The sequence below is a fragment of the Berghia stephanieae genome, chromosome 6 (assembly GCF_034508935.2).
Source record: "Berghia stephanieae isolate SIO BIC M18660-M18661 chromosome 6, UCSD_Bste_1.3, whole genome shotgun sequence".
Classification (NCBI taxonomy): domain Eukaryota; kingdom Metazoa; phylum Mollusca; class Gastropoda; order Nudibranchia; family Aeolidiidae; genus Berghia; species Berghia stephanieae.
Genome location: NC_088365.1, coordinates 13509803 through 13517302, shown reverse-complemented (window position 1 = coordinate 13517302; position 7500 = coordinate 13509803). Strand labels below are relative to the sequence as shown.

General features: G+C 38.6%; 2 protein-coding genes across 3 annotated transcripts in view; both read right to left on the bottom strand.

Annotated features, from left to right (window-relative positions):
• Positions 1 to 7500, bottom strand: part of LOC144974521 (protocadherin-like wing polarity protein stan) — a 411532-nt gene that overhangs the window by 186682 nt on the left and 217350 nt on the right. The gene's annotated exons all lie outside the window — the stretch shown is intronic.
• The window catches only part of LOC144974506 (globin-like), a 29091-nt gene that overhangs the window by 13251 nt on the left and 8340 nt on the right, over positions 1 to 7500 (bottom strand). The gene's annotated exons all lie outside the window — the stretch shown is intronic.

The following is a 7500-nucleotide window of genomic DNA, read 5'->3' as shown; positions in this document are numbered from 1 at the left end:
GGTGAGTGAATCTGGATCGGCGGATCAAAACTCTAAAGTCCCGAATTTCACGATCGGTGGATCAAAACTCTGAAGTCTACATACGAGCTTTGCGCATCAAGTTTTATTTCATTTTGGGCTGATGTCATCAGAGGTCTGATCAGCCAAAAATTAAATGGTGTGAAAAGCTCGTATGTAGACTTCAGAGGTTTGATCCTCCCACCTTCGGCATCTAAGGTGTTGAATTCCATTTCTATGTCTGGTCCATCCCGATATAATATAGTTTTGACACGGTAGACACACATCATTTCAATCGACTCAGGCGTGAATGAGTACCTGGCTATAGGGAATGAGATTAGCGGAAGAGTAGCGTCCCTTGATTAGACGTCACCTTACAGAGAGAACGTCAATTTGGTTTTGAAGTGTCTCTAGCGGCTTTCACCGGAAGCGAGGACGAGAGACGCATGCGCACAACCAACATGACGTTCTCTCTCTAATAACTTTTCCGCCGGTGACGTCACAGACTATGGGTGACGTCAAATCAAGGGACGCTACTCTTCCGCTAATCTCATTCCCTATAGACAATGACGGATATTGCAAGAATGTTAATACAAATAGGACGCTTAATAGACGAAAGGTAGGCTTACCCTTTCCCAAATTTAAGAAAAAATAACAATAGACAGTATTTCAATGTCAAGATATATCATATAGATAGAACGAAGTTGACGTCACTCAGGTCTCTGTAATCGAATTTTGCCATCCGCGTTTATGAGTTATTCTCACTAAACTGTATTAACCAGACTATAAACGTTCAACGTTACACATAGTTTTGTCCATTATATTTCCGGATGGCAATGTTGTGAGGTTCTTCGCCAAACGCACCGTATCTATAAACTTGTTATAAAAATGGTCATAATATATCATATAATGATTATAAAGACCACTTTTTAAAACAATATTATACGATATATGAAAATAACAGCTTCAAAAGAGAACAAAATACCAAACACGGAATGTTTCAGTCTCAAAACCCTGCTTCAGCCAATAAAAATGCGATACAAGCATAAATACGGCTCATAAAAGTAGAGATAGACGGTAGAGAAGGGGGGTTGTGAGATTGGAGGGGGGGGGGTACATTTAAAGTAGTATGAAGATGACGTCACTCTGGTCATTGTTGTTGTTTTTTGCCATCCGCGTTTATGAGTAATTCTCACTAAACTATATTAACCAGACTATAAACGTTCGACGTTTCACATAGTCTTGTGTTTTGGTCCGTTATTCTTCCGGATGGCAATGTTGTGGGTTTCCTAGCCTAGCGTATACTATCTATAAAGGCACGACAGAGTAAAATGGTATAAAGTGAATAATGGTTTTGATGAAGGCAAACCAAGAAATGTCACGAATCCATTTAGACGGGAAACGGGAGATGCAGACAGTTGTACAAACAGCAGGTAACAACAGTTTAAACAACTCAGAGAGATTATGTCGACTTAACATGCTTTTCATGCAATGATAGAGTCAGGAAAAAAGGAGTTTGAAAAAAAAATAATCCGGTTTTAAAATAAACGTATTCTTTTAACTCACTCAACCCTGACACCGGATATATCCGTAGTTTACCCTGGTTACTTTTACCCCATGCCTATTTATTAGATTTTTCTGAGACAAATTATAGGCGTAGTATCAAAGCTAATGTTTTTAGTTTTTGCATGTTAATAGTAGTTCAATAAAACTATCTATGTACATGCTTATCTTTAATACATTTTTTTTCCAATTTTGAAAAGTAGCAAAAAATGTCTAGGATTGAATGAGGTTAACAAAAAGAGGGTTAGACATCTAAATGATTTCGTACAACCCGTGTTATATTTTAGACAACCAGCACACAATTACTAAAAATTCTAAAACTATCTTTATTTAATGTTAAAAAAAAAACAATAAAAAAACTTGAGCTCTTAGATTGCGCAATATCCATTTAACGTGCTCAATGCGCTTTACAAGGGGTCCCTGGCAAACAGCAACACTTAACATGTAGGACGTGACACATAACGCCTGTTAGGCGAAATTGCAATAATTAGTTTCGGACAGAGTCAACGCTGTTAACGGCCATGTACTCATTTTACACCTGAGTACGGTGAGAGAATGTGAGTAAAGAGCCCTTTTCCAAGGACTCAACTATGCGCCGAGCCAGGCTTGAACCCAGGACCTTCCTATCCGAAAGCGAGCGTCATACCACTAGACAACATAGCCGCACACATTGACACATTGATATACGAGTATCTTGCAAATCTTAGAGTAAAAAAAAAAGTAAGGGTAGGTAGTTCTATCACCCGTTGGGGTTCCCGATAGCTCAGTTGGTAGAGCACTCGCTTCACAAGGCAAAGGGACCAAGATCGATCCCGGGTGCTGTCGAGATTTTTCTGACCGAAAAAAAAAATGCAATATCGTCTAACAGGCGTCATGTCTCGTTCTACATGGTAAGTGTTGCTGTTGGCTAGGGACTCCTTGTAAAGGGCTTTGAGTACTTTTCGTTGAGCTCAATCTCAAGTTTAAATTCCACAATACAGTATGTATTATAAAAAGTAAAACAGATAAGGGCATACTATTCGTAATACCCTTTATATTTGTTCGCAAATATTTATGAGTTATTCGCAGGTTATCAACAATAGGATTCAATAGTCGTACCGTCACTTCCTTCCTAATGACGCATGGTAACTTAGTAACACTGGCTCTAAACTATCGGAACAATGGCGGACGCCGTAATAAATATTTCTCCGGCGAGCTTAAAAGCGTATCCAGAGGAAAAAAACCCCATCAATTTGATCATGTTTTGACTTTTACACATTCTGATCACAAGGCATATGAAAAGGGAATGAAAAGTTCTCGCCAGCATGAAGAATAAAAAGTAAAGATTTTCTTTGTTTAGAACCAAGATGGCCGCCGTTGCCGGGCGCGTGACATCAGACTACTGAATCCAATTATAACCGAAACGTATTATTGCTTATTTTAAGTGATACTAGGGTGCTAGAAGGTGTGGTATGTAAAAAGGAATAAACAAAAATGAATATAACAGGTTCAAAAAAAGAACAAAAATTCAAAACACTGAACGTTTCGGGCTCAAAACCCCTCTTCAGTCAATAACAAATTAAAAAAAAAACCAATAAAGATATAAGTACATTTACTAAATTCCAGATAGAGATATTTTGTAGGTTTTCTCTGTAGAAAAATCGCGAAGTCCCAGGTTTGAAAGTTTTAAATTTTTTTGTTGTTTTTTTTTTTTTTTCAATATGAGGGTCATTTAAATCGATCGATATTTGAAGGACGAGTTTTTTTTGGCCAAACCAAATTTTAAAATACGGCAGTAGGTAGTTAATGCTGCTCTGTGGCTGACGCCTGGGTTATTTCACAGTCTTCCATTGGAATAGACCCTTGAGACAAATTTCCCCTGTGGGATGAATAAAGGGAGTTTGTTTTTGTTGTGGTGTGTTATACTGTATCGACACAACAAGACAAGATGGTAAAAAAACAAAAAGTCGCGTCCTGCTTTAAACCGTTAACGTCGGAACTCTGGAAAAACACGCAATTAAAAATTTGGCCAGAAACTCGTCCTTCAAATATTGATCTTTGGATTCCTTGAATTGAAAACCCTGCGAGGTCCCAGGTTCGACAGGTTTTGCGAAGGTGAAGGCCATTTCAATCGAGCGATATTTTGATAGAAGAGATTTCTGGCTAAATTTTTTGAATATGTGTTTTTCCAGGGTACGCGGTAGTTAAAGGTTAAAGGTCACTAGTCCTGACATGACAACTCTCCACATAATAGTCGGAAAGGTCAGAGGTTTCATGGGTTGATAACAGCGACCTCTGTATTGACAGCAACTCGCTGCATGAAGTAAGATACACACACGGAAGATTCTTGTACATCATTAGTGCTGGGCGATATCAGAAAATTTCGAAATCGGTACGATACGATTTTTCGTCACTTGAAATATCGACATTTATCGATACAGCATCGATATATCGAAAATCGATACACATTTCTAAAATATTGCTAGTACCCTCACACTACTACTCAGGAAAAGGTTTGATCCTCCATTAATTGTTTTCTATCCTACAGATTTTTTTATTTTTTTTCCTTGGGGGGGGGGGGGGGCTGTTGTTTTTGCCCCCCAAGGCAAAAAACTACACTTTGACCTCCATGAAATATTCATCGGCTTTGATTAACAACAAATTCTACTGAACTAGGTGGTCGGTTCTTTTCTTTTTAAAAAAAATGTTTTTATCAAAAGTAATGTGATTATCTCCGTGGTCAAATTTAATAATTATTTTCATCCCTTGCTGTCAATACAGATGATTCTTACAAAAACGAGACATCTGATTTTGTACGTCTGAAAACGTGGTCGATGTATTTACAACAGTGTTGGGCATATCGTATCGTAATATCGATATTTGGCCACACGCGTGGCCTTCCGGCAGCTCTGGTAAACCCCAAGCATAACTTATATCGATATCAATATGGCTTTTCGAAATCGATATGATTCGATATTGTCTTTACCATCGATATATCGACAATAGGCTGCCTTTTTAAAAATGTTTTGTTTTGTATTTTTCTTTCTGCATTGGCCGACACTGTATCATACACAGTTTTTCCGACGTTAATCTCACACCGTTGTCTATTATCTAATTTGTAACTTTGATATTTTGTGCGCCTTGAATGTGGTGTAGTCTAGGGGTATGACACTCGCTTTCAAATCTGAAGGTCTTGGGTTCAAGCTTCGCTCGGCGAATGGTTAAGACCTTGGAAAAAGCTCTTTACTCACATTCTTTTCACACAGCACTCAAGTGTAAAATGAGTACCTGAGCGTTAACAGCGTTGTCTCTGTCCAAAATAAATTGTAGCAGGCGTCATTATGTCTTGTACTACATGTTAAGTGCCGCTGCTGTTGGTGAGGGACTCTTTGTAAAGCGCATTGAGCCCATTTAGTGGAAATTGCGCTATACAAATGCTCGAGTTTGGTTTTTATTAAAAATACCACATACTAAACCCACGTATTTGTGATAAAATATTTGAGAATAATTTCTGGACACTCAGTTCAATTCGATAAGATACCGTTTCAAGTTGATAGGTAACAAACCAATGATTTTCAACAATCTTTATGGCGTTCCACCATGAAATGTAATGAATGTTGATATTCTGTCGTTTTCTTGACTGGTCTATGCTTGTTTATCCATGACTTTTATGGGCAATTGTGTTAAAACGTGTCATAAACATTTATCTTTTTAACCAGTATATATATATATATATATATATATATATATATATATATATATATATCTTTTACTTATAAACACACACACACACACACACACACACACAATACATACACTCACATTATCTACTCTTATTCTCACAGTCTCCCTCCCTCCCTCCCTCTTTTTCTCTCTCTCGTGTATTCGAATTCGTTATCTCTAGGGTTACAAGCAAAATCCGGACCGTTATAATGAGATCAAACAAATGATAAGGGAAAAAAACCCCTTAAAAATTGATATGGCGCAATATTCAATCAACGTGCTCAATCGTAGCCATCGTTAACATCTCGCCTGACACCGTAGCCATCGTTATGTTGAAATCCAAAAGGACTGGCAGTTTGACGTCATTATTTGGTTTTTGCACCGCCTGGTGAGTTGCCGTTGGTAGAGCTCATAGAAATAAGTCATTTCATTGGTTGAACTATTGAATACAACTCATGATTTGTTTTCTTTTGTGGCAAAAGAGTGGCATTTTGACGTCATTTTTTGGTCAGCTATGCGCTTAGTTGAATTACTCATAACATCATCCAGCGGATATAGATAGAATGAAGATGACGCCACTCAAGCATTTGTTATTATGTTTCGACATCCGCGTTTGTGAGTGATTCTCACTAAACTGTATAACCCAGACTATAAAAGTTCAAGGTTACACATAGTTTTATGTGTTGGTCTGTTATACTTCCGGATGGCAATGTTGTGAACTTCATAGCCAAGCGCATACTATCTATGACGCACCAACACGCAAAACTATTCGTGACCTGAAACTTTTTTTTCTTTTTGATGCTTAGCGTTTACCTAAAAAGTTCATACCATCCTCCAGCCGGATATAGATAGTTCGAAGATGACGTCACTCAGGTCTTTGATATTGTTATTTGCCATCCGCGTTTATGAGTAATGCTCACTGAACTGTTTTAACCCGACTATAAACGTTCATGGATACACACAGTTTTGTGTGTTGGTCCGTTATACTTCCGGATGGAAATGTTATGAGCTTCTTAGCCAAGCGCATACTATCTATAGATAGTTCGAAGATGACGTCACTCAGGTCTTTGTTATTGTTTTTTTCCATCCGCGTTTATGAGTAATGCTCACTGAACTGTGTTAACCCGACTATAAGCGTTCATGGATACACACAGTTTTGTGTGTTGGTCCGTTATACTTCCGGATGGAAATGTTATGAGCTTCTTAGACAAGCGCATACTATCTATAACAAACACACACACACACACACACACACACACACACAACTATGTGTAACCTTCAACATTCGATAGGTACAATTTAGTGAGAAGTACTCATAACATTGGGGTCCGATAGCTCAGTTGGTAGAGCACTCGCGTCACACGCAAAGGGACCGAGATTGATCCCGGGTACAGTCGAGATATTTTCTGACCCCCCCCCCCCTTGTACACCCAGCAGTGATTGGGTAGCTGGGTCTGTTAGATCTGGCGGAAAGTATTTTGAGATAGAACATCGTCCTATCCAAAGGGTAGCAAGCAATTGCAATTGTCCATTGCATGCTATAGAAACCGGAATAAACTCAGGCTCCATGGGCCTAACGGTACTGAAGGACTACATTTACTCATAAAAATGGCTGGCTAAAAACAACAACAACAACAACAACAAAAGAGCTGAGTGACGTAAATTTCGTTCTTTCTATTAGATTAGGTTTGTCTGTTGTCAGGGTGACAGTTGTCTTATTGAATGTACCATCGGGGACAGGCATCGTGGAAAAGACACAATTTGTCAATAAATTTGTCCTTATCGACCAGACTGGTAGTCACTGATAGTCATGTCTACGGTCCTGTTCATGATTTGACGTTAGACAAAAAGCTCACAGCATTTCGGCAGCTGGAAATGACGTATCAACATACAAAACGACATGTGACCTTGAACGTTTATATCTAGTGAAATAAGCTTCAACTGTCTTAACGTCACTTTCCTCGTAATGACGCATGATAACTTAGTAACTGGCTCTTAGCTATCGGAAAAATGGCGGACGCCCTTATGGAATATTTCTCCAACGAGCATAAAAGCGTATCCAGAGGGGGAAAAAAAAGTACTATAAATCTGATCATGCTTTGACTTTTATACATTCTGATCACAAGACATATGAAAAGTTCTAGCCAGCACGAAGAATAAAAAGTACCGATTTTCTTTGTTTAGAACCAAGATGGCCGCCGTTGCTGGGCGACGTGACATCCTATTGAATCCAAGTGG